The sequence below is a fragment of the Strix aluco genome, chromosome 3, assembly GCF_031877795.1.
Source record: "Strix aluco isolate bStrAlu1 chromosome 3, bStrAlu1.hap1, whole genome shotgun sequence".
NCBI lineage: Eukaryota > Metazoa > Chordata > Aves > Strigiformes > Strigidae > Strix > Strix aluco.
In genome coordinates this window covers 64870387-64892010 of record NC_133933.1, presented here as the reverse complement: position 1 = coordinate 64892010, position 21624 = coordinate 64870387, and the positions used below count along the sequence as shown (strand labels likewise).

The following is a 21624-nucleotide window of genomic DNA, read 5'->3' as shown; positions in this document are numbered from 1 at the left end:
AAGACATGTTCTTTTTGGAAAAGAACAGTGACATCTTTTAGTGTGGAGGTATATCGGCAGAGATACAGGTCAGTAGCTGGAACCAGCATCCATGGGGTCTCAGGTCCTGGGGGCTGGTACAGGCGGCTGCAGCAGCAGAGCAGCCACAGAGGATGGGGGGGCTGTTCAGCCTCTCCCAGGGAGGCTGGCAAAGGTTGGACATTTCTACCCTCACGTGCTGCAGCTCAGCAAACGGTTTCTGTTTAGGCAACCACACATTTTGTATGTCTGGTATCAGAAAATGCTTGACATTTTTCCTTAAAAGTAAAGGCGCCTTAATGTGAAAAATATCTCTTAATGACTAAGAAGAGAGTCAGCAGTGAGCATTTGCACCCAAAGAATTCAGTTCCTCCCACATCAAAGCAACCTCTTGGAAAACTGATTATAAACAAATTAACAAACAACTAGTGTGTCTATCAAAAATAATTGTTTTACTGCTGGAAAAGAATTAAAGACTCACAGGACCTGAAACAAACACTGAGAGTTAAATCTGACTCCTAATGGCCAGACTGGACACCAATGTGAAAGAAGGACAAAAAACTCCTCCTGTCATGCAGAAATGGCTGCCCTGCTCACACGACATCTGTAGAAAAGGTGATTTTTCTCTAACATCTGAGAATTAAATTCAGGTACAGGTTTAGAGATTTGGGGTTACACAGACATCAGCCGTTTTATTTCCACCTCAGACTGGCTTTGACTTCAGGTGATTCAGCCTTGTATTACAGCACCCCACGGCCACATTAAATTTTTTGCTTCTGTTTTTCATCACTGATCAAAATAAGCAAGTATCAGCACATCTCTGAGTAACTACAGTACGATACAGGAACACCCCTACTCACTCCACCAAAGGCGACACGCCTGTGCTCACTGTCAACAGGTTTGTTTTCACCAACGTTTCCTTCTTGTGCCTCTCCACCACTTGCTTTCTCTACAGCAGGAAAAATTATTAAGGTCTTCAGGTAAGCTCAGGTCCCCATGCTTTTACCATAAAAACATTCATCTTTATTGTAAATACTACCACATACTGCCATTTTTAAGATGCGACTGCCCAGTGAGAACCATGCCCTTTCCTGTACAACAAACCACTATTCGAATGCACATTTATCCACCTCTGCAGACATTCATATCTTCTCTCCTAGACAACAAATTTCACTAAATTTCAGTAATTACATTCTCACAAGTCTTGAGAAAATTTGTATCTGGCTCTGAGGAGGAAAGACAGACCGATGCCCCGAGCTCAGCCCTCGGGTATTGCACGGCCACCCTGCAGCCTCCCCACTGCTGGCAGCCACGTAAAGGAGGTGGGTGAGAAGGTACCAGCAGAAGTAGGGAGGTGATAGTCCCCCTGTACTCTGCACTGGTGAGGCCACACCTGGAGTATTGTGTCCAGTTTGGGGCACCTCAATATGAGAGAGATATCGAGGTGCTGGAGCGAGTGCAGAGGAGGGCAACGAAGCTGGTGAAGGGCCTGGAGAACAAATCCTATGAGGAGAGATTGAGGGAGCTGGGACTGTTCAGTTTGAGGAACAGAAGGCTGAGGGGAGACCTCATCGCTCTCTACACCTACCTGAAAGGACATTGTAGAGAGGTTGGTGCTGGTCTCTTCTCACAGGTGATTAGTGACAGAACAAGGGGGAACGGCTTTAAACTCCAACAGGGGAGGTTTAGACTGGACATTAGGAAGAAATTTTTCACAGAAAGAGTGGTCAGACAGTGGAATAGGCTGCCCAGGGAGGTGGTGGAGTCACCATCCCTGGATGTGTTTAAGGGTCGTTTAGATGAGATGTTGGGGGATATGGTGTAGGGGAGAACTTTGTAGAGTAGGGCTGATGGTAGGACTCGATGATCCCAAGGGTCTTTTCCAAGCTGGATGATTTTATGATTCTAAGGTGGAGGGGAGAGGGCTATGGGAGAACACATACTGGTACCACTGCCCACAAAACAACCTATTTCAGGGAAAGGGTATTTCTCACCTTTGCGGTTCAGGAGGAAAGTTTAAAAATATAACGCAAGTACAGCCCAAGTGTTTAGAACACAGGAAGCAGAAATGACAGAAATGATTTGGAGGTTTGGGGCTTTGGGCAGGGTTTAAATCTCATAATTCCAGATCCTCCTCTTCTCTTTCATGCTTAAGTAATGATTTTCAAATGGCACAGCTAGCGGTGCCCATGACTTATTCCACAGCAATCTTCTTCAGCCTCCTATCATGATGAAAGTCACCGCAATCTGAGAAAACATCCCCTGGCAAACAATGGCAGTAAGTGGGCCAAGCCATGCCTCCTTCAGAGAAGCAGGAAAGCCATTGAGGGAGAAGCATTTTTAGGAGTGAACTTGAGGAGAGTGGGAAGGAGACAGCTTCACACAGCCTTAGCTGCTTCTCCCAGTGGAGCAAAGATTGAAAAGGAAAAACACCACAAGCCTCTCATCTTCTCCAGCTTGCCACAAAAGAGGGGTGTATTTTTCAGCAGGATCTGGTGAGTCTGACACTGAACTTAGCTCAAGTGACATGAAATGTTAATGTTTAGGAACAAAGTAGGTGGAGAGGAGGAGGAAAGAAGACATTCATTATCTGATGTTAGAATTCATTCAAAAGCTTCTTTTCACAGCCAGAACTAAAATTTCCATTCAGCTGTTTATTTCTGGTAGCCTAGATAGCTTGAACAAGTGGAAGAAGAGGGATCTAGATGGAGCCCTTATCCCTGCCTGCATGGCAACAGCCCTTCCTCAGATACCTTCAGAGAGAACCGGACATGTTTTTCTGACTGCCAGTCTTCAAATGCAGGATGGGCAATTTCCCTCAAGGATATTCATACTGGCTTTAGGCTTCCTGTCAAGGTGCACAGAAGAGATCTGCCTCCAACCATCCAATCTGGTGCCTGCAGCAGCCTCCTGATGTGGCCCCACTGCTCCCCACCAGCCCCCAAAACCTCCACATGGAGAATGTCATAAGGTCTTGCTGCTACAAACTTAGAAGCTACTATTTAAAATTGGCTGGACCAGTGTATGAAATTAATTCATGTGTGTTTTCTGTATTTTTTTCTGTTCATGTCAATCTGAATTCTCCTCCCTCATCACTTTGCTATCCTCTCCCATTTTATGTATTTTCATTTTCTTGCTCTTTTTTTTTTTTTTTTGTCTACATCACATCTGAAAAACAACTCTTCTCTCATAGGCACCAGAGCATCATCTCTTTCCTGTGCTGTGCTCTTCCCAGCCCCCTGTTGTTTTTCTGCTCGCCCTTCTGCCTTTGCTGTTTCCTCACTCTTCCTGTCCTTGATTTCTCTCCTCCTTTTCTTCTTTCTTTGATGTTCCTCTTGGTGCTTTCTCTTCATCCTTCCTGCCAAGCTGAATGTGGTGCTCCACTGGGAAGGTGCTTGCAAACAGCAGCTAGCCTGTTGGGAGGGTTATGCCAGGTCGGGACACCTACACAGGAATCCTTCACCTCCCTTACTACGCTCTGGCTGGAGTGATTCCTTCTCTTCATTCAAGGTTGTAAGCACAGTCCTCCGTCAAAAGTCAGGAAAACAGAAGTGCCACATAATTTGGGAAGCGTATGCTAGTATTTAATGAGGTACATCTCTTTTTTTTGCTTTGAAGGACTGTGCAGAAACGAGAAGCCACAACCACAACAAATTTGGGAAAGTGTCAAATGCAGCATTAGCAAGTGGCTCAGGCTTACCAGTGCTGCTCTCCCTAAGAAAGTGGCTGTTTAAAAATTACACCTTCTTACTTTGCAGTCTGTTGCCTCGAGGATGAAATCCATCCCTTTGCACAATGCCAAGACAGGGTCATTTAATAATTTCAATTCTACTTATTCCCTTAGAAAAGATTTACCCATGTTGCACCGGTCTCCTGAACAGGGACAAATTTCTCCCAAGTAGAATCTCAAAGACAGGTTTCCCACTTCAATGAAAGCAAGCCCTGTTTGTAAGAAAAAAATATTCCTGTTGCTAGTCAAAAAAAAAAAAAAAAAAGATGCAGATAAGAGAGACAAATTTTATTCCTCCTGGCACAGCAAGAGGAGAGCAGTTGACCAACTTCCAACTCCAGAACTATATTCTCTCCCCACTTAAACAGAGAAACCTCACTGAAATCTATAGGCCAGATCCACTGATATGTTCTGGCTGCTTTGCCTGTTTTAGCAATGCAAAGCAGCTGTAAATCCAGTTTAACTTGCCAGTTTCTGTCAGGTTTACCATGCCAGATTAGCACTGCTCTTAGTCTCAGAAATACCAACATCTGGAGGTTCCCCCACCACCCAGTCTGACTTTAAACCTTGGAAATATGCAATTCATCTGCCCATCAGCACAGCTGGCAGGATCAGTCTTAGGTAGTTCTCTACCCTGAGCAAAATATATTTGTCACAATCCCCCATCCTACATTCACGCAACCAACGGAGCAGATCAAACAAAATTCACGTAATGATCAGCTCTCGGTTATTTCCTGGCCAACTGCCCAGTTGCTCCGGAGGGTGACTCCTGACCTTGTCTGGGAGCAGGTGCCTTCTTAGTGCAGGTCTGCGAATCTGAGTCAGCTGGCAAAACAAAACACACCGTTTCCTCATACTTCTATATTTCTTTGGATGTCAGGAAACAGCTCAGTCTTGTTTCCTGCTCCTCAGCCAGGGGAGGTGGGGGAAACTGGAGGTGGATGTAGAGAAAGGCAGAAAGCGGGCAGATCAAAAAGATTAAGGAAAATAATAATAATAAAAAAACCCAAACACTGTTTCACTCTGCTCTGTAAAGCAGTACATCTTGGAAAAAATACTCCCCCCCGCCCCAGGCAAGTCTTTCTCTCCAGGGATATACAACAGTCTCAGGAATTAATAGCATTTTCTTGCAACATTCAAGTGCTACTGCACTTAGTCTTATTTAAAAAAAAACCAAAACAAAACAAAAAAACAACAAAATAGCCTCTTAATTTGCTTTTTGCCTGAGAAAACCACATGTAAAAAAGAATCAGAGAGAATTGGGGGGGGCAGGTGTATTCATGTCAGTTCTGATTTTCTAAGAACAAAGGCTTTACTTTGTATATAAATAAATAAACAGGAAACATTCGGCATGTTTTATTTTTCCCCAGCTCACTCCCAACCCCTCACTCTGAATGCATTAATACATACACCTTCAGCACAATCGGGCTCTTCGTGTTGCCATGGAACTGAAACCTTTTGCAGTTTAGATGGTGATGTATGCCAGGAAGCATACTGTTCTTACACTTCCTATAGCAGAAGCAAAATCACTGCATAGCATTAACTCCCTTAGTATTTAAGGCATTTGGTGTCTTTCTTGTCTGCTCATCTTCACACAGAGTTTGCTTTTTCTATCTTGCCACATGCAAATGAATCACATTTGACATAGCTATTCTCGTCTTCGTGAAGTCAATAGCTCACATGCTGAGCACACTGTAGAAGGTCCACAAGACTTCGGACTTTCCCTTTTTAATAAGAGGCTGTTTGCAGGCATGCAGCTGAGACAAGGGCTGGAGAAAGCATACGTATGTGAAATATATGTGGATACATCCAAGTATTATATATCAAGGTAGCATTTAAGCAGATTTTTGAAACCTAGTTAACGTATTTATTGCTAACGCTCTTGACACTCATTCTGAATATTCTTTTGTACCCATTTGTCCAGACAACCAAGTTACAGTATAAAGCTCCTGCAGCAGGCACCAGATCTTTCCACACTTTTCTTTCATAACCTAGGCTAGTGGGATTTCAATAGTGAGCGCAGCTTTGGGCACTTCAGTTAGAGGAAAAAATCAGCCAGTACAACTCTGTGTCATCTAAAGATTCAGCCTACTGTGGTTAACTTCAGCAGAACTGAGCTTTTTGCCAAAGCTTCTGAAAATGGCTGTACACACACTGCAAATATGTAGATTTTTATGTTCAAGGCATAAAAAGGGTACACAAATATCCAAGTTAATTATAAAAAGATCACCATAATTAATAAATAAATAAATAACCGTTCATGTACATAAACATTGGATCTGTACCTGCAAAAACAGCTGGAAGCCTGTCCACGGTCTAAAGCCAGCTTGAGGCCTTTTTGTGCAAAGTTAAATATTTGCATAGTATTAGGCTTAAAATTAAAGCAATTTCTGAAAAAACTTGCTGACTTGCGTATACGGAAAAACAAGAGGGAATTTAGCTTCCTTGCACATGGGGGCAGATTCCTGGGATGCCTTCTCCATCCCATGAATTCCTGGACAGCAGAGAGACAGACAGACTACCAACCGGGGAATTCCCCTCTTGCTTTCCGGAGGATTTTTCCTGTGGGTAGGAAAGAAAGGCAATGACCCAGGTAGTTACTTTATGAAGAAGGCGTTTGTTGCTTAGGTGCTTGCCCCTCGACCACCTGGTAACACTCCTTCCTTTTAGCATTGTCCCCAGCACAGAAAAGGTCCATTCACCCAGCGCCTCCGTTCAAGCAGCTCTGCCCGGTCCTGGTGCCACAAGTGGCCTCCTCCTGGCCAACAGCTCCCGGGGGCTGGGCCAGTCTCCTGGCCGCTAGTGGGCTCCGGCGGCCACCTGCCCCGGGGACTGCTCATAGAGGGGCTTTCTGAGGCAGGACTCGGCCCCCAGCATCCCCAAGCTTGCCAGCAGAAGATACAAAAGCTCCGCTGTCTCTCTGTCTGGGTCAGAGTGAAGCAGCTCGTCCCCCGTTCCTGGGTGCCTGCGGGTGCACGCCAGACCCCGCGAGAGCCTGTGTCTTCAGGTGCCCTCTCCTGCCCTCCACCGAGGGAAGAGCCACGCTGACAGAATAAGCTCCTTCTCCTCCTTTCACCGGCAGCAATCATCTGACAGTCGCACATCCCCATCGCTGCATCCATTACCTCGGGTTCACGTAAGGCTCCCCCCATCAGTTTTCTAGTTACAGGAAAATGTATATTGTGCTGTGATGAAAGGCCAGTGCAATGTCAAGAGCATTAAAAGGACTCCAGAGACTGATTAGAGTCAAAAGGGAAAGGATTTATGATGGTTAATAAAGTTAAATCTGCCAGAGTCCTGCTTATTCTTTCCAATTGCAGGTAACCAGATCTTATAGGAAAAATTATTAAAATTTTGCAAGTTATTACTGTCCCCTCTGAAAGAAAACCTACGTTTTGCCATGAAGCACCTGGCCAGGAGAGAGCCCTGCTCACTGTGGCATCTACACTGACCCCGAGGAGGAGAGGAAGAGGGGACTCGTCACCTGCCCATGTCCTGGGCCAAGCAGCAAGGGCCTTGGTACCAACAGATCTCTTTAGCACATGTGTAACCTGAACGGTCCCCAGAGGGTCTGCAGCCAGACCGCACCTGCGACACCGGCCTCTGGTCGACAGCTGGGACAGGGCTGGGACTTCCACCACCATGAAGCACCGCACAGCGTCTTGGCAAGGGGCACGGGCAGATGGAGGAGGAAAGCTTCCCCCTCTGTCAGCACTGCACATCCACATGGGAGAAGGACGAAGCAAAGAAGGAAGCTCTTGCCTCTCATGCCCCATCTGGTGTCACGTATGCACCTTCTGCTGAAGAATGCAACCTAACTGGACTCCATAGGACTGCTCTGAAACTTGTTTTAAATGCTTTATAATCTAGCATGCCCAAAAGTTGACATAATTTTACAAGATGTTAATAATTTTCCACATTGAGATAACACCACCAAGAGCGAGCAAAGGAAAGTGAAGGGCCAAATTTTTAAAAAACTATTGGGAATTTTGTATCCCTATCTAAATTACATGCACTTTATTGGATCTCAAGTTTTTATTTCTCTACCGCTTAATAATCACAAATACATTATATATGCCCTTTCCATTTTGTCATTCTTTCACTATATTACATCAAAATTAATTTCCTGTGGAAGTGTGTAATCTTTTCAGCTGTGACTGTCTCAGAAGCTTTTCTGTAATAAGCAGAGCCTCGTCCTCCGGCAGGCCGATCTTTGATGAGCTGTGCTCCTGCAGATTAGTTTCCTGAAACGTTTGCAAAGGAAAAACAAACACGAAGACCTTCACTTCCTTCTGGCTCCTGCATTTACAGGTCAAAGGAAATTTCATTTTGATTTGGGTAGATGGCAAATCCGTGAAGGTTATTACTGTGTATCAGAAGAAGCCTCACAAGGTGCGAGACACAGCATCCCTTGCTCTACAGCTCATTAAAAGCACAGCAGCGAGATGGCTGCTTGCTCTTTGTGTCCAGGGAACATGGAGATCTGCAAGCGGCCACCACTCTGACAATCACCTTTTCCTGCCACCTGCCCTCGGCTCTCTGAGAGGTCCCCTCCACCAGTGAAAAGCTGCATTCCACCAAAAAAGTGAAAATGTCAACCAAGACGCATTCATGCTTTTCATGACGAGATACCTGTGACAGCAGGAAAGCAGACCAGATGGCCTGCTGGGTCCTTTCCAGACCTGTGTCCCTGCAGAACGTAAAACTCATCTTCTTCAAACCAGCTTTCCATTACCAATGCTCCCACACACATCAAAACAACTTATTTACAAAAACATATATCAGCAAACAATTCTTAACATATAAAAATGAATCATCTCAGAAGAAACAGGAGCAACAGAGATTATTATTTCTATATCCCTTCTGAAAGGGTGCTTAGATATGGATGATAGAGGAGACAGCTGAACAAATGCATTAAAAAGTCTGCAGAGGGTCATGTTGAGGGTATTTGGCCAGCAGGGATTACTGAGGGTAGCAACACAGGCGTGCTAGAAGCCCCGCCACAGCACAAGCAGGATCAACACTCTCTCACTTCAGTGGGAGATGTCGCCTTCAGGAACTTCTCTTCAGACTGATCCAGAGTCCAGCCAGATTTGGAAACCTCTTTACCATTCAGCACACAAGTCACCTGAGTTGTGAACTGCTCTCCCAAAACACAGTAAACTGATCGATGAAGCATGACCTTTCTCTCCCACTCTCTGTAAGACTTCTATTTTGCTTTTCCTCTCTCACATCACTGACATAGCAGCAAATCATTCACATTTCTGACAAACATTGTGTTCAAGCTTATATATAAAAATACAGTGTATTAAACGCAGATATATACTTCTGGAGCAGTCACCTCATCACTTCATAACTTCTGAAACTAGACAAGCACTTTCCAAGTCCTCTTCTAGGTTATTTTGGCAATCCGTTTGCTTGTAATTCTGTTTTATGCTTTTACCTTTAATACTTAATCTCTAAAAAGTGGCTAATCAGTAAAAAAAAATCCATGCAGGGAACATCACTTAAACAAAAGTCCCAGGTGTTATGTGCAGTGTAATTCAACTCCCATCAGCATGCAGAAACATTTTTCCACCAGCTTCAGCAGGAGTTGCATTGGGGCCATAAATCAGATGAAGATGCTCCATGCATCAGCTATGTGGTGTGCTACGAACTGCTTCAGAACATAAAACAATGATGTAACCACTCTCATAATACCAGTTTGCTCATGGTTTTAAAGGACCTGAGTGTGTATTAACAATTTCAAGCCAGAACAGTAGAAAAGAAAAACATGCCAGCTGTGAGTGACCTTACATTTTTAGCCTCACAGGCCACAAATTAAATAGCCTTCCTTCACTAGATGTTGGTCTCAGTCTCCAATTCCTTACACAGGGTGAGGAAAAAAGGCTCAATATATAGACTTAATTCCTATTGAAATCTTGGTCAAAGAGGGTGGGTGATGTAAAGCTAAACATCAAGGGAATAACTGCCATCATCTGGCTGAGTTTGGTAAAATGGAGTTAATTTACACTTCTCTAGGGGTTCACTGGTGTGTGAAATTAATCTAATTTAGATTGACCAGAAATTGAAAATGGAATGAAAGAGAAAAGCAATTAAAGACCTTTCCTAAATGCAAAAATAGTACTGTTTTACGAGCAGCAATACAGTTAAAGTACAGAACTCTTCACGCTACTGCTACGACCCCCTCCTTCTTGAGGAAGATAATGTGTATCTACATATCATCACCGTACCAGTATAACTTCATCAAAAGGAAACATTGTTAGAATGTTTCTACCAGTATCTGTACAAAAATACATTTTCAAGTTAAGCAGTTCACTATTCTGCATACAGACCAGGCCTAGCAGACAAACATCTGCTAAAATGGCTCAGTGTAAATGATTGCACATGTGGCTTAACATTTACTTCAGTGACTTTTAGCACCTTCATGTTATTGTTTCTGCGTTGTTCCAACAAGCAACGGTTAATGTAGGATGCAGACGTTCACATACCGTATACTTATGAATAACTGGTTCCCAGAGATGTGGCAGTGATAACATTGTCATTGTATGATTCAAAGTAGCTCGCTGTAGATCACATATCGGAAGAGGGTCCCACCTGAAAACATAACAAATCCAGATACTAAGTTCATCACATTCAGAGGTTTACATCAAGCTCTGCTAGTACATTTGTGTGTTTTCACATATTCCTCCTCTGCACTAACAGGGTCTGTGCTCTTCCCAGGCTTACAGAAAATATTTTGCTGTTCACAATGGCAAGCAAAAGTGTCCAGCTGTAGCCAAACTGTTTTGGTGCCCAGCTCCAAACCAGATTTCAGGCATGCTATCAAAGCAATGAAAAATAGTTTTCAATGTTAATGCAGAAGCTGTAACTGTCTGGTGGACAGATACAGAACTTCAGATTTCCCATTGGGTAGGTCCTTGACAAGCACTTAATTCCTTTCACTACTGCATTGTCAGTTTAGCGCTACTTTTTTTTTTTTTTTTCATTTTGAAACATTGAAAATCCCTGGTTTAGAAGACACAACATTGGAGCTCCCTCGTGAACTATTCTCTTGACATAAAGGGGTCTTAAGAAAGCATTTCTTCCCTATCGGTGACTACAATCACCTTATTTATAATTACTCAATCATTTTAAATCACTGGATAGACAAGTCTGTTTTTAAATATTTTGATATATATTGTAGGTAACCACTGAAGATATAGCAAATGAACATTGTACTAGCATCACTGTCTCCAATGGCAAGACACATGGCAGCAAACAAAAAAACTTTCAATTTAAGACCTGAACGTTTTTTCATACTAAAACTAATGGTAATATCACAACTGATTGAAACAAACGTAGGTTCGGGCAACCTAAAAGTCTACCACATTAAATAAAGAAAACTCTCTTGGACTGTGAATCCCCGTAAATAAGTGTTTGAAACAACAATTAAGAAACTCTTGCTTATTAATTGTATTGACTCATCCTCCGATGCATGAGGATGTAGATAAAGCTATAAACAGAGTTATTGATACAAAAGGCAGATTAATTGCGTTCTCTTTATTCTGAAAATGTGAATAATACAACTTACAGGCTATTCAGAAATATACCCAGACACACGCACGTACAGACAGACCCACAGCGATGAGAAGTCACATCAGAGATAAAGCTGGGGTCATATCTTTTTAAATCAAATCTCCCCAGACAGAAGCCAATCTTCCTCCTGCTCTACAAGCTGCATCTCATCCTAGGGTAAGAGGTTTTCAGGAGGAAAGCCTGGTAAATAACAAAGAATTTAAAGAAATTATGGTTTTAGATTTTAGCCACAGTTTACATTTTTTAAATTACTCTAATGCTTCCTTGACTCTTCATACCTCCGAAGTGGCTTGGCTCTTGCCCTTATTACACTTCATTGGCCAGCCACAACATCACGCAGTTAACTAGCACCATGGACATCTTCATTTGCTGCCACCTAAGCAAGTCAGTGTCTCCTGTACTCTGTATTTGGTCTTCAATAACAAGCATAAAACAGTGTAAATATTAAGTTATGAAGAACATACTCCATGGTCCAAAACCAAACAAAAAATTATTGTTAAAGGGCGCACCTCCCATAAGTACGATACTAATACATAATATCTAATGTTTGACTGCTCTGAAACAGTATAAATACAAGTTCACAAACAGAATCTGCACAGAGTAGTGGACATGTATGTTTCAGTATACATATACTTAAATGCCAGACACCCAGTTGGGTTACTGAGCCACAGCATGGGATCCAGCAGTAGCAAGCAGGACGGCAGAGCAGTGACTGCTAACAGCACCCAGAGGCAGCCCCGGCTGGCGGAAGGCATGGTGGTGCACCATGCCCCATCACCGGGATTTCAGCAGCACTCCCCTTCACCTGGGAGAGCCCCGTCCCTCCCAGCAGGCAGGCAGGCAGGCAGCACCTCTAGCTCTGTGCTGGGGCTGGGGGGGTTCCTACACTGCCCAACCGCCGTACGCTGGCCGGGGCTGAGGCTCCCTCTCACTCTCTCACCTGCCTCCACTCCGTGATCCCAGCAGCGGGTCCTTCCCTTTCCCTCACAGACATCGCCAGCTGCTCAAGCAACAGGCGGCTCACCGGGAAACCCATGGAGGCCTGACACCTGCGAATCCAGCTTGGGGCTGCCGGTAAGTCAGCACCCACGTTGGCCAACACAAGGAAGAGTCAGCAAAGGCACCCTGGCAAGGCTGCACCGCCGGTCAGGCTGGGGACCCGGTGAGAGCCGAATCGGCTGTCTGTGGGCACCCGCAGTACGGCTAAACGCCACAAAACTGGCAGCACTTTTGACCTAACAAACAGAGCACAAAGGTGTGAAAACCACTCACCTGCCCGGAGAGTTCTGCCAGAAAGCACATGCAGAGGGCTCACCAGTCCCTCATTTTCAGAAATGCCAACAGATGACCAGGTATCTGCATTCCCAGATACACACAGGTACAAAAGAAAACATTATCTAGATTTCATGGAGAGCTTTAACTTCCAAAGTACACTTAGAATTTTTAAGGAACATACATCCTCAACTCTTCACACCCAGGCTTGATGTTATAAAAGTTTCCCTTAAACCAGGTATTTTTCTGAGTGTTAGACAGATCCATTCTGTTGAACTGCTTAAATTTTGCTTCCTAATAACTCTGACTTACCTACAAAAGCAATTCCTTCTCAACCCACTGAAGGCTTAAAAAGAATCTTCCCTCCCAGAGAAATTATTTGTAGCATCCTCCCCACAAAAGGACGCTGCTAAACATGGCCAGCTGTCTCCAACAGGAAAATACAGTAAGACATACAACTCATTCTTTTTCTGCTTGCAGATTTCTTTGGAGACATTTAATCAATCTGTCCCTAACAACTGAACCTAACCATTTACCTTGCATCACTTCATTTACCTTTTAAAAAACTATGAGAACTTTTCAGGGGAATAATTTATTTAAACATTTCTCCTTCTTTTTTCTTGCTGGCTGTTAATGGTACTCTTGGAAAATGAATACTCTAAAACAGAAGTCCTAAATCACCACATCAATCAAAAAGAATGACCACAAAGTAGCTACATCATGAACAGAAATATATCACAACACATGGAACAAAGTGAAATGCAGTCCTTCATCTGCAGTGAATCAGTTCAAACCTAATCCAGGTTGGTAGCCATCACCAGCTACCATTGCCTTCCTGCTGTTCAGTGTCCTGTAAGAAATGAGTTTGTAATTCTCCATTTGATTCCCTTTCTCTCAGACTCCTTCTTCTTTAGCCCAGTCAAAGCCATGGTACAGATTTTCAAGGCCACAAGTCATGTCCCATTTTCAGTGCTTACTGCCTCTCTGCTCACAGTTGAGATGGGGAGATCCTGGAGGTCAAAACAAACCACTTCTGGCAGAGCAGGAGGGCCTAAGGAGCAGCTGCTAAGAGTCGACCGAACTACTTGTGAACCTGACAACTTCCAAGATCTTTCACAAAGATCTTTCTGGCAGAGACTTCCTAGTGCCTTTCCTTTGGTGAGAAAGAAATATCAATGACCCAAAAACACACTTAGAAATAGCAAGTCCTAGAAGAGAAGACCCTCTTTAAGGCAAAGACAAATTCTTTCTAGGTGAAGCAGAAGCATGGAAGCCGTTGAGAAATCTGAAAATGGAAATTATATGGGAGGTATTTAAGTATGTGGTTCTGGCAATTATGGAAATAGCTAGTGTTGACAGGAATACACTGGGGACCCAGCACTTAAAATCTTGGTGGGAGAAAGATTGGAAACTAAACATACAAATCAATATAGTCTCTACAGAAAGAGAGAATTGTAAGAAAATACACACAGTTCGTGACCAAACTGTATTTTCTATGGCTAGACAGTGGTAATCTCCAGTGCCATCAATTAAGACCTTCATTTTCACAAGCAATGTTGTAAGGAAATGCAAACATTGGGCATAATTAGAAAAATTAATGGAAGCTGAAATGTAATTTTCGCTGCCAGCTTACTTTCACGTAACTGTGCCATCACTTCTCAAAACTGAGCCTATCAGTCTTAAAACAATCCTAAAACCGTATTTATACATATTAAACTACAGATAATTTACTCTCTCACCCCAAATAACTCCTTTCTTACAACAAAGTACAGCATTGAAGAAGCAAATATGCAGGCTTTTGCATTATAAATGTTCACATCAACAGAGCTGAAGAGGCCTTACAAACACAGGTATTTAGAAAGTGCCTGTAGAACACTGCTGTGCTCTAGGACTTAACAGTATTTTGGCAATTCTTTCTCCACCTTCAATAAACACTATTTGCTCATTTGAAAATGAACAAGGTTTTACAAAATTGACAAAGGATCTAAACCAAATGTTTAGCTTGATTAGATACAGCCATTGAATTGTTTAGGAAAATCAGGTCTAAATATTAAGCTTAAAAAACTCCCCAAGTACATACAATTTATTATGAATTTAAAAAAACACTATAGCTTCTAATTTCAAAAAGATATGCCTGTGAATAACCGTTCAGAAATATGTATTTTTAAATGAAAGAAAAAAATGTAATGAATGATCTGAAAAAACTTTCCTCTCCTTTCCTCCCAATAAATTTAAGGAATTAAGAAAAAAAATTACAGTCTCAAGTCTTACTTTCCTGGCATCTCTCTTTGTTTCAGAACTTCACCATTATTTTACTAACAATGAGAAAGCTGGTATCTAGTTCTCTCTGACATCAGAAGCTACTTTACAGACACAACAGCACTAGTACACTTTACTATGCAATACAAAAAATGGATGGATGAATCAACTGCCTGTAAAATATGTCAGACTGACATCCACCCAGACTGAAGCCCTCTTCTCCATACATAACAAGCACAGCGCACAACCATGATACAAGCTTCTCCTCAAACTATGTCTCCCCATACACTCCAGCTATACTCTGGAAGGAACAAGAGCAGTAGTTTCTCAGTAACCAAGAATTATGTTGCTGACAATGGCAATTCAGTTCTGTGCTTGTAATGTCCGAACACAAATAAGCCGCATCAACAAGCGGGAGGGGAAGTGGGAAGAGAATATGAGAAAGAAAATACGGCTGCAAACAGGGGATAAACTGCAGCAGGAGGTTCCACAGTGATCCACACCGATCTGCTGTCTGACAGCATCAGGGGACTTAGAAACAGCAGATCAGAGGCAATCTCTGACACAAAGCTACACAAAAGGAGTGAGGGACATACCAGAGCTGTACAAAAAATAATGCATGAAACCCCAGACAAACAATATTTTTTTTTTTACTTTGATAACCTGCACAGAGGGCATTTAAAATCAAAAAATACTCATCAGATTGTCTCTGGCACGATATACTCCACCAGCACTACTCAATTAATCAAGTGTATTGTTATTTTCCACACTATAGCTTGCCTTGACCTTTCTCTTTTTTTTTGACTGATTTTTTTTTTTTTTAATTCTGCCCCTCATTTTCATGAATGTTAGTGATCACAAAATATATTGAGAGTGACAGACAGTAAACATTACTGGAGGCTGTTGCATTTGGACTGCGATGTGGATGACCACTTGGAGGCTGGCATACAAGCTCAGAGTTAGAAGGTCACTCGAATACCCATCCCTCCAAAGATCAACACTTTTGAAAAACAACCTCCAAAATCATCTAACACCAAGAGTATGTCACAGTAATTTCTATTTCTATTCCAGTCACAGTAATGAAACTTTCATTTCAAAGAATAAAAGTGACAGAAGATGCTAGAGCTATGAAAGCATGAGAAAAAACACCCCGTTCCCTAACATCACAAGTACAGGTGAGAGACACACAGAAAAAGACAGGCGGAGAGTCAGTCTAAAAAAGCACAAAGAGATTTGATCACTAATCAGAGACAGAAACCCATCTGAGAGTCACAACTGTCTCTGCAGGCTCTGAAAGTCAGAATTAAATTGACTTAGTACTATAGCCAAAATGAATTTAATTAGCTGACATTAAGCAGGATAAGTTTGTGGTACCATGTTGCTCTGACAGGCTGTCTCCAGAAGGGTAAGTGGAAGGTAAAATCTTATTTTTCAGGATGAGATTATGGCCATGCACTGAGACAGAAGGTAACAGCGCGTCTGCTGAGGGCAGCTTAAAATTGGTGCTGGACATTTCATCTTGCACTATAAAAGGATGGTATGTGATAGATGAGCCAGAAGTGCGAGTTTCAGATTCTGCACATTTATTCATATGGCTGTGCAGCTTCATCTCTTTCTGGTGTTGCTACTTATGTGAAGAAAGGAGATGCAGTACAACCTCTGCCAGGAGTTCTTTTCTCCAGCTTCTCTCAGTCAGGGCCATCCCCCGGAGTAATTGCAATACCCGAGGTGCAATTTCTTTATTTTTGTTTGTATGAGAGCATGTTGGTCCTTAGTTGGAAAAATGAGGTCTGTGCAGGAGGCAGCTTCTGTGCTAACCTGGCGGGCAGCCAGATCTACCGGCTGCTGTGCACCTATCATCTGTTTTATGGGGTCACCCACAGCACCCCTGCTCTGCTCCCAGCATCTACCAAGACTTCTGCCTTCTTCTCTACCTGGCAAGCAACACACACATCATGGTGCAGCCTGCAAGGAGAGCAGCACTGACTGACAGGGAATAAAGTAGACAGGAACTATGGCCGTAATCTAGAGGCTGATAGTGACAACTGAAGAATCGATGGTAAAATGCACAGGAAATCCAAATCAAGTGTTTCCCTGAGGATGACTTGGAGGAAATGGAATAACACATTTCAAAGCTAGAGTCCCATGCATGTGACACTTAACAAGCATTGCCTTCTCACGTCTCCTTCTATTTAATGATAAATTTAGTTCTGGGGAACGGCATCGCACTGTCAGTGCTAGAAATTCTGCTTACTTGCAAAGCAGGCGCATGCATCCCAGGGCATGACCAGGGAAGCTATTGCTCACATCACTTATATTAATGTCTCAGATCTGCCACACCAGAACCAAGCCAGATTTACCAGGATTTGGCCATCCTATTAGCAAATCATTAGACAGGTGTTCCTCTATCACATGACACAACTGCACAGCAATATAAGCTCTCAATTTAGGCTGGCAGTGCCCTTCTTCCTCCCCCAACTCCTCTCACCAGGACCCTATAGAGGCTGCGTGACCTTGTGTAGCAGTTCACAGATTTTTAAGAGCAAGAACAACACACCGCATTCCCTTCTCTAGCACCACATTAATCACTACTTTAATGACTTCTACTGATAAACCACCCTCCATACCTAACCGTCCTCCCCAGCGGCTGCATCTAGAGCAATAAATTAAACATGCTCTTTCCCATACCCTGCCAGTGTGTAATCCACTAGGCAGAGACAAAGCCAGTGAGAACATCAGCTGGCAGTTAGGGGTGAAAAACAGCAGGGAACAAGAGACCCCAGTTTCACTAGCCATTTGATGGGTGACCTTGAATCTCTCAGTCTATGTTTTCTCATAGTTATAGAGAATAATATGGTATTTCTTTTCAGCTATACTGAGAACCACAGATACAAGACACTACTTATTACTGGTATGTATCTACACCACCTATTACAATACATAGCTACAGACAAGAACTGCCTTCAACTAAACAAACATAGCTACAAACTGAGAACATATGATTTTGTAGTATTAATTCTTAATTATTTCACTCTCTTCCAGGAAACTCAAGTCCACAGCTGAGCACAAATAAAGACACAAGATCTTTATGATAAGAAAAGCAAAACAATGGCCTGACATGACCTAACGAAAGCACAGGATACTACCCCCCCAGGGTAGAAATCTCCTTATTCCAAAACTTCCTTCCAAGTGCTCTGAATACGTTTCTAGACAAAGAAACAAGAAATTCACTTTTGCAAGGCAGTAACACTTTTAAAAATAGCAGCATCTGACATTATTCCATAAATCTTCCCTGAAATCAACATGCTTTATGTCAGATGGGACCTTTAAACTTCATCATAAAATAAATTCAGGTTTGAATCGCAACACAAAGATACGTGTCATAAACTTTAAATATGTCAGAAGCTTCACTGGAACAAGGTCTGTTGAAGGTTTAACATGGAGCTAAAGGCTCACACAGTATCACAAGATTGACCTCTGTGCTGCTAAGCGATGTACGGAGCTGGGAGTGCTACCAGCTCATAGGACTCGAGAAACAGACTGAGCTCTTCGCTGCCACAGACTTCATATCTGACCACGGAGGGCATCTCATAATCTGTCTCTGTCTTTGATCCCTGTGATGACATTTCTTTCCTCTCTTCATCTATCAGATACTTACATCGTAAATTCAGTGTGTCTGAGGACGCAAAGAAGCCTACATCTTCATAGAAGCTTTTAGATGTTACCACAGGGAAAATAATAGTCACCGTAATAAAAAAATCACTTATATCACACAATTCCAACATTTTACCATTTTGACACAGCTTCCTTTCTGGAAAATATTCTCAAAGGAATAAATTCTGCCTTCCTACCAAGATCTCTTTTGTAGCCTTGTTTCCTATGTAAAAAAAACCTGCAATCACACACTGTGTATAATGTCACGCCTGTGTCTGTCGGGCGTCCCCCAATAAATTTCTTTGAAGACTTGTAACAAAGAGGTAGCAATCTCAGAACTGCTCAGTCACCAGAAGCTCCTTCTGATTCCAACTTGTGCTCAAAGAGACAAGAGAGAGAGAGTCAGCATCCGCATTAAGGGAAAAATCTTCCATGTTGAGTCATAAGACAGTGCAGAATCCACAGATAAAATAGATGCACTGAGATGCAAAACCATGCTGAAAGATGAAGTTCACAACTATAGGTGCACGCATATGGCTAAATAAAAGTGAGAAAGGAAAGAAGTTTGAGCCCTGCAGCACACTGCTCGATAGTTTGTGTTCTGTGTGGTTTTGGACCACTCCAACCACCTCCTCACAAGACAAGTCTGACATGAGAAGACGGTGCAGATGTGACCTAGCCAGTGCGACATGGCCATCAGTTCGAGGGCCAGTCCTTTGCCTCCTTGTACACAGCAGCCCAAACACAGCCAGGGCCTGCATCCAAAAGACAGGCACTTACAGGAAGCTGGGGTTCATGATTTCTGCTGCATAGCGAAAAAATGGAGGCATTTTCTAGTGCATCTGGTGGGTGCAGTACTGAAGGCACAGAAAACCAGAGGGAGTGGGAAGGTTCTCAAACACATGTGCGTACTGTTGCCTCAGAGCAATGCCTTGCCGACCTTCTGTCCCACCACTCTTCCATCTTTGACCTGAATTTGAATCTCAGTGCTGTAAGTCAAGATGTATAAAAGCACTGACTGGGCAATATCCCTGCTAGAGCTGTTTCTGGAGCTTTGCTGCCCAGCACACAGCTCCTTCAGACTGAGCGTGCCCAGCCCTCCCCACGGCCCCCTGCCTCCCACCACGTCCTTCCACACTGGGCACTCCCAAATAGTCTCTTCTGAGTCTCATATTATTGCCACAAAAATCTACTACTGCAGACATTGGTTTGCTTCCTACACATCCTGTACACAGTACTCGTTATACATTTAAAAACAGTAACCCAAGCGTACTTCCAAATTCTAGAGCCTTTATATTCAGGGGACAAATCAATAAACAGCACATACAGCTTATTTTGTAGAAATATGTATCACCCAGAAAGAGTTGTGAAAATGCTGGCTGCTTTACAGTTCTTTACCCACAAATGTTCAAGCCTGAAATTCAGTAACAGCAAGGTCTGTGACATCTCTAGGCTTCTTTGAAAGTATGAAGTAAATACTGGACAACATACTACTGTACCAGAACTCCACACCTATATTAACTATATCTTCCTTTTAGTGGTCTGCCTTAAGTCCTTTTCATCTGCTGTTTCCACCAATGATTTATCCTGAGACCTTCCTCCCACATTCCAGCAGCATCGCAACACGGGTTTTACCAACTGCTTGTCTAAAACTGAACTACTCTTATTTAATGTCCTGATAAACAGAAGAAAACAGTGTTGCCCTCTGATCCAAGCATTTAAATTCAGGAGCTAGCTATTCCCTCGCTGAAGTTTGAAATCTGTCAGTTGTTCTCTGTGGGATTATCCCTAGCCCAAATCTTGTCCTCAAAATCTTTCTATATGCAGAGAAACCTTCCATATCAGGACTTTCCTCTGAGTGATTCACCTCCATTACCTAATCCCATAAATAGACATCCATAAAACTGGGCATCTGTGAATGGACATCAATGGAATCCTCTTGGACCACACACTAACCTGTTAAGCAATGGCTCCTGTCAAACACTCCCACACCAGGGACCTTCAGTTTTGAAGGGGATGGATTCAAATGAATCTTTGGAAACACTAAACTGTTGAAGAGAGACTGAGGTAAGAGTCTAGGATTTAGGTAAAGGAAACAGAAGCCCTGTTAAAATGAGCTGTTTAGCAGATAATTAATCACATGTAGTGAATGCTTCTGTGTTCTTCATACTGGGGAACAACTGAACAAGACTGGTCAACTGCTAACAGATGCTGCTCTAATACTGAGCATGAATCCTTACAGGGGATTGACAAGGAATATACACAGGTGTTAGCACTGAACCTCCCATGAAGAGAGGTCTATGGCCTAGCTATCCAACCATCGTGAGATGGACAGTTTGAGTTTGTGATCCATATCTCACTAGGGAAAGGCTACAAAGCTCCTATCACCTGAGTGTCTCCCATGGAGTTTTACAGGGAAGACGCAGTACAGTATTTGAAAAATCCTGAGGCCCTCAATGAAAAGCTACTGCTTTGAAAACAGTGGGAGAAAAGCTGCAAAGCTGTAACAGATGTAAATACACACACACACACACACCCCTGAGTACTCATTACAGTTGCAAAGAAAACCTTGCAAATCTAAGCTGATAGAATATCGTCTCTCTAGTTCTGTCAGAACTGGCTGTTTTACCAAAATGTAACAACTAAACTAAACGGTACAGATGAACTTCACTGCTGCCCTGTGGAAAAGCAGTGTATCTGCCAAGAAATATGCTTATGCTGCTGCCACTGCAACACAGAAAAGTGGGATCAGAAGCAGGTGAATTATAACCAGCAGCACTGGAATTATAATCTTATTTTGCTGTAAAATTTTTTAAAAAATGCTATATTTTGTTACACACCACTTATTTGTGTCACAAATTATATTAAAACACATATAGACATTGATGATACTTCAAATACGATCTGTATAATGAAAAAAATGACAAAACAACTTTTAAAGTAATTTATTACTTATTCCCACACTTGATAAGAAAAAACTATTCTATCAATTTATCAAAAGCATCTTATTTTGAAAGCAGCCATTTCTTTCCACTACCAGTTTGTAGCATCCTGCTTCCACTTTTGCAGCTTAGGCTACTCAGAGTTTCATCTGTTGGTGGAAGGGAAAAGAT

The 21624-nt window shown here is 42.7% G+C and overlaps 1 protein-coding gene across 10 annotated transcripts in view; it reads right to left on the bottom strand.

Moving 5' to 3' along the window:
* The window catches only part of HIVEP2 (HIVEP zinc finger 2), a 142849-nt gene that overhangs the window by 95705 nt on the left and 25520 nt on the right, over positions 1 to 21624 (bottom strand). For 8 of the 10 annotated variants that reach the window (XM_074818904.1, XM_074818905.1, XM_074818902.1 and 5 more), the window contains one exon: positions 10240 to 10345. The exons of 1 other annotated variant lie outside the window; for it this stretch is intronic. The gene's annotated coding sequence lies outside the window, so the exon portion shown is untranslated. Of the gene's footprint in view, positions 1 to 10239; positions 10346 to 11321; positions 11507 to 21624 lie in introns of all 10 variants that reach the window. One more of the 10 variants, XM_074818901.1, reaches the window with a different exon arrangement.